The sequence below is a fragment of the Lolium rigidum genome, chromosome 2 (genome assembly GCF_022539505.1).
Source record: "Lolium rigidum isolate FL_2022 chromosome 2, APGP_CSIRO_Lrig_0.1, whole genome shotgun sequence".
NCBI lineage: Eukaryota > Viridiplantae > Streptophyta > Magnoliopsida > Poales > Poaceae > Lolium > Lolium rigidum.
The window spans coordinates 124,376,601-124,386,251 of record NC_061509.1 but is presented as its reverse complement, the minus strand read 5'-3'; the positions used below and the strand labels follow the sequence as shown (position 1 = coordinate 124,386,251).

General features: G+C 41.2%; 1 pseudogene; it reads right to left on the bottom strand.

Moving 5' to 3' along the window:
• Positions 1 to 272: 272 nt before the first annotated feature.
• LOC124692312 lies at positions 273 to 7,374 on the bottom strand (annotated as a pseudogene).
• Positions 7,375 to 9,651: the final 2,277 nt, after the last annotated feature.

The following is a 9,651-nucleotide window of genomic DNA, read 5'->3' as shown; positions in this document are numbered from 1 at the left end:
AAAACTGCAACAATGTTATGGCTTTTTGTTATACCGTTGTATTTTGAAGCCCTAAGCCTCAAAACTGGTGGTATTTTGCAATTGCTTACACCAAAACGGTATTTTGCAATTGCTTACACCAAAACATATGGGAGCGGTAGCCAGTATGTTTCTCAAGTTTGGGGGACAATGGACCTTTGCTTGTTACAACTAGGTGTCCCTAAGTGGAAAGAAACTGTACTAAGAAAACTGAACGAATGCAATACGATATAAGTAGTCACATGCAAAGCACAGGAAACAAGTAACATGTTACTCTATTTGTATATTGAAGTCCAATCCTGAATTTAATTTTACTGCAATTCTCAATATTCTATGTCCTGATAACAACGAAATATAGTGCACAAGGAAACAGCCTTATTAAGCTTAGGGAAAAACAATGTATTTTAACTCTCGACTTTAAAGATGTAAAACTGAATAACTCGGCAAAGGACTGCTCAAACTGAGAAAGTTTCGCTTTGGTGAGTTCTGTTCTAACTGCATTAATGTAGTCCTCTCACTGGTTGTTTATATAGCTCCCGACTGAGTTTGCTGGGTATCCAAAACTTCATAGGTAAACCATGACCATAGTCAGCATACTGTCTTGAGCAATCTTCTCTCCCATTTACCGACGTCCTCCAGTTTTTCTTGCACCTGGAGCCGGCTCCTCCTCGTCCGATTCAACATCTCCATACTGCCAAAGCCGTAGCCTTTCCTTCTTTGCTTTCTCCTGGAACTGTTCTAGATTCTGGAGAGCTGTCTTCCTCTCATTGGTGTCCCATCTCTTGCTTCTTTCAAGCCGAGCAAGCCCTTCCTGCACATACAGAATAAGCATATGAGGAATGAAAAAACATTTTCCAAAACACATAAACGGGCATGTAAGATGGGAAAAGTTAGCTATCAGTGGTAATCTGTATATCCTCATGTCACAAGCATAGCTGGTACCTCAGAAAAGTAAGCTGGCAAGTGATGGCGACATTTCAACTTTATTTACATCTATCACGAATAAAAGATCAATTGAAAGTTTGGATTCGTATGCAATTTATGACTTAAAAATAAACTTACTAAGTCGAGGCTAAACTGAGCAAGTGAAACTTACTAACCAGATATTCAAGTGCCATTGGTTTTCTACCTACACCTCAAACCATCAAGGTGTTTTAACTTCTCAGACAAACGGAACACAAAAATCCTAATGTACTGGATATTCCATTACTCGTACCTTAAGCTTTAGCTGTGAACAAAATGTGAACCCATTACAAGTTAAACTTACTAAGAAGTGCCTAAGCAATATTCTCCAACCTATTTCCATAGCATGTGAAACTATTTTCACAAAGAAGGCTCCTTGTTGAAAGATGAAAGCAGACTTTGCAGTAGCTCACAGTAACTAAACATAAGCTGAACAGCAACTCATAATGCTTAGTCAGAAACACAAACCTCGAGCATGGCAGCATTGATGCTGGATTCTGTCTCTGCATCGACCAGAGTCACAATGAAAACAGTTCCAGTCCCTTGTCCCTTTGATTTTCCCCCAGTAGTATCACGTTCTTCGATCATTGCCCGGTATTGTTTTGAATTGCCGAGCAGGCATTCACTAAGATACTCGGCTGCTTCCTGACCATAATCATCTTCCAGACCAGGTACTTTTATGTAGGCAAGACTGCACAGCTGAGCAAGAGCAGGAGAGGAAGAAACAGATGGGCTTGCTGGGCGTATGCGACTGTAAGGAACCACTTCTTGGTTACCATAATCGATGTAGAATACTTCAAACTTATCGTCCACAGATACTACACCTCCTCGAGGTCCACTAACAATCTGCACAAAGAATTATAACAAAATGCTTCATTAGGATATCGGAAATGCTTCATTAAGATATCTTACTATAAGTTCATTGTGAAAATCTTAAAATAAATACTTAATAAAAAAGAACAAAATATAAGTATGTAGCACGGCATAGAAATTAGGGTCATAGTTCTACTGTATTAGGGCCATAGTTTGTAATAACCAAAGGTTGGCTGCCTATAAAACTAAATTCGAGTAATTTTTGCGAACTAAAAAATTGTTAAGTAGCCCACACTGCATAATATTACTGAAGTTCAGAGGCATATAAACAATAAATCCATGAAAACATATATGCTTCAGTTAGGAACAAAATTTGTAATTCTTTCCTCTCTGCTTAGAATTAGCAATTTAAATTCCTAAGGGCTTGTTCGGTTAATCCCCACACCAAGTGGAGTGGAGAGTATTGGAGTGTATTGGGGGGAATTTTGACTTGCAGGGGATTTAATATCCCTTAATCCCCTTCAATCCACTTGAAATCTGAGGTAACCGAATAAGGCCTAAACATAAAAACTAAAGTATCATCTAGGTAAATTAAGTTAACCAAATGACTCCATCAATGACGCAAAAATATCCACTCGCTGAAGTAGAGAGTGGCATTTTCCAAATTAACATCACACTAAGTGGCTAGGAAATGGCCCAAACCACTGTCTAATCTAAGACCACAATTTGACTCAAAGGTGCTGCTTGTGCAGAACTTAAGCGAATGCCACAGTAAATATTTTGCGCGGAAAATTTGGGATAATTAGACTCATAAAGGAATTTTCAATGAAGTTGTAGGAAATAAGCTACTGAGGTCAGTGTTCAACTAAGTTATAGGAAATCAGCTGCTGGACTAAGTATAACACCTTGACACAAGAACATTTAGTTAGTTTCAAGGTGAGTAAATTAACTGTAGCCATACCATTGCTCTATTCCAGGAGTTGTCGAGGCTAAACTGAGCAAGGACTATCTCTCCCTTCACAGGATTAAAAGCACCAATGACCGGTGCCTCTTTAAGTGTCAATGATGCAAGTTGCTGTTGAATGGATGACACTCTCTGGTCACCTATTGTCTGGGCATAGAACTTTCCACCACCAAGAACTTCCGTAACAACAACCTGAAGTCAGGTAACAAAGCCATGTCAGCATCTGTTTCCAAACGACAAAAAAGTGTTCTCCAATATCTTTTCACAAACATACCTTGAGAATTTCCTTTTGTTTGGATTCTGAGGCTGATCCGTTAGTAACTTCTTCGCCCTCTACGTAGTTCTCCCATATCTTGAAATAAAATGTGTCAGTAACAAAAACATGTATTATGTACTCCAGTCTGAATGAGTTACCTTAAGTTTTTCTTCTTTGCAGACTGTTCAGCTTTTGTGAGGATGTGAGCATCTGCAATCCGATCCAAGCCAAATGAACTAAGCTTGGCCAGGCCAGCCTCCAAAAGAACAGATGATATGTTGGTCTTGGACTCCCACAAGGAACCTAAGAACGTTCCATTTCTATCCACTGTTTCAACCTCAATCTGCAAAATGATGAGTATCCTTTAGATATCGAGAATAGAGATACTGACAAAGCTGAGAGATAGTCATAGTCATACCTCCACATCACGTTGTAAAATGATCCTCCTCATCAAAGCAATAGCTTCGCTCGAGTAAGGCTCATCTCTACCAGGGCACCTAACACCAGACAATGAAAAGGCGATGCTGCAAGTCTCCTTTGGAATTGTCAGTTTGAAACGGTGGCCACTGAAAACATATTCAACTATAGCAGCCTGCCTTCTGTTCCGTTGTAGGAAGGGAAGGAAGTCTTTAGCCTTCTTTGCAGAAACCTGAGATGGCATGAATCGATAAAAGTTATTAAAGGTGCAGAGGAACTGTCAAGGAAACTAATGGAAGAAGAAAGGATGTCGAACCGTTGTTAAATCTGTTATATGCATCACAGGAGAAAGTTTGGCTGAATGAAGTCCTTTCTTTGATTTCTCAGCTCGTGAGTGAGCTGCTAATAGAGCATCAAAATAATGTGATCTTTCCTCATAGTCACGGTGTTTGGATATCTCAGCAAAGCCCCGTGAGAGTAAAAGCTCAGCAACATTAACTCTAGGCTGGTCGCCTGTGCTCGGAATGTCATCTCCGCCAGCCTGCACTGGTGAACCTAGAAAAACTGAACCATAATCCAGAACTTTCGTATCAGCCATGTTCGTTGCTGGCATAGCATTCTGTCCATCCACAGTGCTGATCCTTCTAGAATATTCCATTTCCACTGTTACCTGAAATATTTAGAACACCAAAAAAGAAAAGGAGAATTTAATAACCTTTCAAGTAAGGTACAGAATTCTCATCATTTTAACATTGCCAGAATATGAACCGCCCAATACATACTTGTTTTCCAATCAACCGTGTGCGCAAAAACTCCTTAGATTCACGAGCAAAAGTTTCAGGCTTGTTGTCCTCTCTACGAGGATTGCCTAGCTTAGGAGCTCTAATACTTGAAAGATTAATTCGTCGTTCAGCTGAAGGACTGCCATATGGAGCAGCATCATCAGCAACAATAATGCAATCCCCACTGACAACTTCTACCACCTATGAAGAGAGCAACATGAACCAAATTAGTTACGGTCACATGAATCATTATAAATACACCGTCAATGAAAATGTGCAACCCACCTTTCCAGTAAATTTCTGGTCATGGATTGGCTTTGAGTTAGTCACTGGGGGCTTAAATCCAGTCCAAATTCGCAGCTGTTCCTTTTTGCCTGAAGTTCAGCGTTCTTCAGTTTTACTTTGATTTCGACATCTAGCATGTTTGCACTCCACTCAACATATTTGGCAAGGCCCTGAAGTGGTATGGTTACAAAGGTTACAGAAGAATTTCGAAGTGCAAAATGTCTGATAGCTTCAAGAAAAAATTGCAATGCTTGCTTCTTATGATGAATAATCTGAATTCAAATGGAGTAAGGAAAAATAGTTCATACGTTTTCAACAAGCTCGAGTGACAAGTCCTTCGCAGTGTCACCATCAGGGTAATACACCGAACCAATTATATTATTAAAACTGTCTGTGCCCTCCACCACAATCCGCACCTGGAGCAAAATTTATAGCAAAACTGATGAAAAGATGAGATACATGCTGATTCCAAAGATGGGATAAGAAATTGAAAGGTGGCTTACATCTCTATTCAGAACTCGAGTCTCTGTGAAGTGCTTAGCTTCTCTTCCAAACCTATCTGCTGGAATCTCAGTAGAGACTGCTGATGCGGCAAGCCTTTGTGCTGTAGTCAGTGGTGCAGGAGTTTCCCCAGAATCGTCACCATTTGTAGTGCCATCAGCAGTTCCCTCGACTTCGGTAACAACGGCAGGATTAGGTGGGCGTCTACCCATGGACGGAGCCTATATTTCATTGTTATCAATGTTTATCTTCTAAAGGAAAGACATAAAGCAGTAAACAAAGGATATTATGAGAAGCATACCTGTACTCCAGCAACATATATCTGGACAAATTGGAAACTTGGGAGCAAGTAAACACGGACAGTACTGCCATCACGAACTTGCTCAACAATGGCTTCTAGGCTGTTGCCTTTATTTGCAACCGCGAAACCTTTTGCATCGAAACCACTTGACTCACCAATTGCTGATGGTGGGAGATCTCTTATCGATTCTTCAGCGGCACCGGGCTCCTATAAATTGATAGAGGATATGCATACAAAAGAGACCCAGCATTCAATAGAACATTCATACCATGCAATTTAATAAAGATGGTTGTTGAGACCCCTAAGAATGCTGACCTTGCTCCAACGGCCCAAATCTTGTTGCTTTGCAACTTCCTCCAACCTTTGCAGCTCAGCGAGGTATGGGCTTTGTTCACCCCCTTTTGGCCCTTGCTCCTTTACCTGATCAAGCAAATTGGATAAATGAGCAAAACACTTGGCAGATAAGACAACTGAGGAAAATATAAATAATCAGCGCACTTACCCTTGCCCATCCTGCAGCAACTACCGAGTAAGCGACATTCTTGTCGCCAAGGAAAACAGTACCAAATTCCCGTCCGATATTCGGAGCTGTGTAATCCACTCTAAATGTGACCTCCTGCAACACGTTTTTATTTTCATTTTAAATAAAAGAAAGTATCTTTTATCGGAATATAATGAATATATGCGATTAGATGTAAAATTCTATGGTGTACCTTTCCTATGCATAGCTTCCTCAGAAACTCCCTACTTTCCCAGGCAAATGGCTCATCCACCCCGTTACGACGAGCCTAGAGCAGCACAAACTCTCCAATTCAATAGACATGTAAAAAAGGAGAAAATACTAAAAAATAATGATGTCTTGTGTCACAAATATCAACAACTCAGTCTCAGCATCTCCCTTCATTAGACATGTAAAAAGGAGAATCTTACCAGTCTTGGGGCCATAAGGTATGACAGAGTGATGGATTTCTCTGGCGGGATCTCCGCCTTTGTACTCCCCATGATGAGAAGGCAGTCCCCAGAAGTCACAGCTTTCACCTTACCCCTTAGCCATCCTGACGGTCCTGTGGTGGCTGCCATGATAGCAGGCAGCTATATCCTGAAATCAGAAGGAAAACAGATTATTACCCGAATTTAGTTAAGTAGTTATTACTCCAGATTTTTAGATGCATGGTTCATAATTTCCGTTACACTTGGATTTCTAGTGCAAATAGGTAGTGAAAAAGCAAGAACAAACATGACCGATCATATGTCAAAAGGAAAGATGATCTCATTGCTTCCTTCTTTAATTAGTACCAAAAATAATCCATTCCAATCCTACAGCAGATGTGTATTAATCCACTACACTTTAGGACAGCAGAGGGCACATCAGCAGTAAGCATCACATATAAGTACGTAGGAACGTAAAGTGGTCAGAGCATAGGGAGAACGTCACATCTGGCTCATAGCTACCCAGGAATTGCTAAAAACGGGCGGTGTTTCTGTAAATGGAAACATGGGGAAAATTGGCTGGAAAGATTTGGCCCACTCCCGCCCCAAATACCTGCAAAGAGTCGTAAACCGAGCCACCTTTCTGGCACGGCTCAGAGGGCGACAGGGTGGCAGAGCAATGCACACCGAATCTAAATTTAACATCATACTTCGTCACAAAAATCCCCCAGACAGCCATGTAAAGGTGCAACACCGCTTGCACATGCAGATCTGGGACTAGCCCCACACAAACCCGACGCGATCTGGAGTAATCTCCGATCTCAGGAAATGAAAACGCATAGAGGGCAGTGTAGCAGACCAACGGGAATCAACCACGCGAGACATCGCCGGGATCCCAAAACGCAACAGAGAGCGACGGATCAGGGCTCTTACCTCGCCTCGGCGCGGTCGCCTGAAGAGCGGCGAAGACGGAGGAGAGGGCGAGAGGTAGCTAGATCCCGGCGGGCGCTCCCCACGAGCTTCGATCCCAGGGGTTGTTATAGGCTACAGGCGTGGGGTTGTGTGAATCCCCCTCTCGCCGGCGAGGGGAGAGGAGAGGAGCGCGTGAGGTTTTTGGGGCGTAGCGAATGGCGAAACGAGGGAGGAGACGCAAGACCAAGGCAGGGGCTGTTTATAGTAGAGCCTGAGGTGGGCACTCGGTTTTACACCATTCGGTTTACCCTAAACAACAACAATAGTACTTGCTGGTTTTCCCGTTAGACCCAAAAAAGGCCGGCCAAAGGGTGAATATAGGGTAACCAAATTTACCTACACAAATATCCGCATAATATTTGGTACAAAGAAATATAAAGGTGGCTATATAGATATAGGGGAAATGTTCAAGTCGAAGTAGTGGTGGCTAGTACATCAAATTATTTCAGTCAAAATAAAATACAACTAAGAAAAATTTACAACTAAAAACATATGTACCATACATGCGCAATTGAGCTCTAATATCGTATAACCTATATATAACAATTGTCGTTTGTGCTATGGGATTACAAGGATAGGAGGGTTTAATATGGATAGAAAATTGAGATGCAATGGTACCCACATGGTAACAAGAGGGTGGGAGCCACGTGGACATGGAGTGGTTTGTTTGGAATTGCTTCACTTCTTTGTTAATTGGCATGGGTTTGTTGGCAAAGTAGAAAAAAAATATCTTTTTTCTAGAGAAAATTAGAGTGTATATGGGTTGGCCTCTATCTATGGTCCAACTGGCTTCTCATCCCTTACTTTATATAAGGTTGATTGCGCACTGCATTTATTTTGAGAGTAAAATCCAAAAAAGAAAGCAAGTAAAATGATATACTATGAGGTGTCGTGATAGGGTGGCGGATTAAGTAGGCTAAATCCATTATTTGCATAGTGACGAGTGTGTTGGCATGTATATCTTCTCTATCTTATTTGTATCTCACGAGAAATGTCATTATAACCTTGCTTCCTACGCTTTCCATAGGCAATATGTTTCTTGTTATGCTAGTTGGTATCCACCTTATGGAGTATAACTTTATGGTTCCCAAAAGTTTTTTGTCATGATTTTTTGGCTTAGCTTTGCTACTTTATTTTGGTTGTACATATTCGTATAAGAAAGATAAGGTGCTAAAATAACTTTATTGGTGGAAATCATCAATTTGTATTTCACCATCTTTGCAGAGTCATGTTATATGTTCAACCGGACTAGCCAAACCTTCCGCCATTGCATGCCTCGTGTTAAAGGGAAGTGTTCTAGATGTCATCGGGCCTTTAAGAGACGTGTTCTAGATGCCATCGAGCCTTTAGCATTCTCTCAGTAAGTGTACTAGATCAAGCTAATTTGCATCTACATATATCTTGGGAGTACGTGTAGGATAGAATTTTCTGTTTTCCATGCATGAACCCTACCAGTGGTATCATAGCGGTTCTTTGTGTAGATACAATTGCGATCTATATTTATATTGTGTTGTACAAGCATTAGGGCATGTGTTGTGCTAAGAGCATTTGTTGTTCTCTAAATTTTCTTGTTGCTTCCCTTGAATTTGTGGCGTCTCTAGGCTCGACGACATAGTAGTGACTTTGTTACAGTGTTTTGACAATCCACGGTCCTTCTATGCAGCTCCTGAGAATGATGGTTGTTCAACCAAACATGTGCTTCAGTTTGTTGGGTCCCCTATAGTTGGGAGGGTGAGCCACTTATGAAAAGGGCGTGCGGATCCTATTAGCGCATTATCCTAGCGACTTAAAGTTCATGATCATGGTTACATAGGTAGTTCTAAGGTTTGCCTCGAAACCTTAAGCCACATAAAACTTGCAACAAAACGTGTAGAGATCGTCTAGCTCATTTTTGCATGATGAGCATGTGTTGTGGTATTCTCATCGGTTTAATATGATGAGATTGTATGAGATGGTATACTATGTAATTTATTTCATGATATGTGTATCATGGCACGGCATGATGGCTAGAGCCAGTGGATTGTATTTTATGGCTTCTACGTTGTCACTTTTGTTTTTGTGCTTCCTATAGATGGTAACTTTAGTTTTGCATTGGACACGGAGGTGATGGTCAGTCGTCGAAGCTCTCCCTATGGCGCACTGTCGCGGGAGCAAGGAGTCCTTCCCCACATGCGAACAAGTATGCCTACTCCACTCACACGAACAAAGGGTTCTACACCATGGTGATGAAGAAAGTTCGTTCAAGAAGCAAGACTATGCCATGTCGCATGAAATTATGAATTGCATGTGATATTTATCCTTTTTTTATTCCATCATGTTTGCGCGGCAGTCATTTAATAGGATGAACCCTCACTTAAAAATATTAAGTCGTTATTGTTCTCCCTAGCTGGGCACCCATTTGAAGTATCTGTAATTTCAAGGTGTGACATGTCACATGGGTACGATAGAG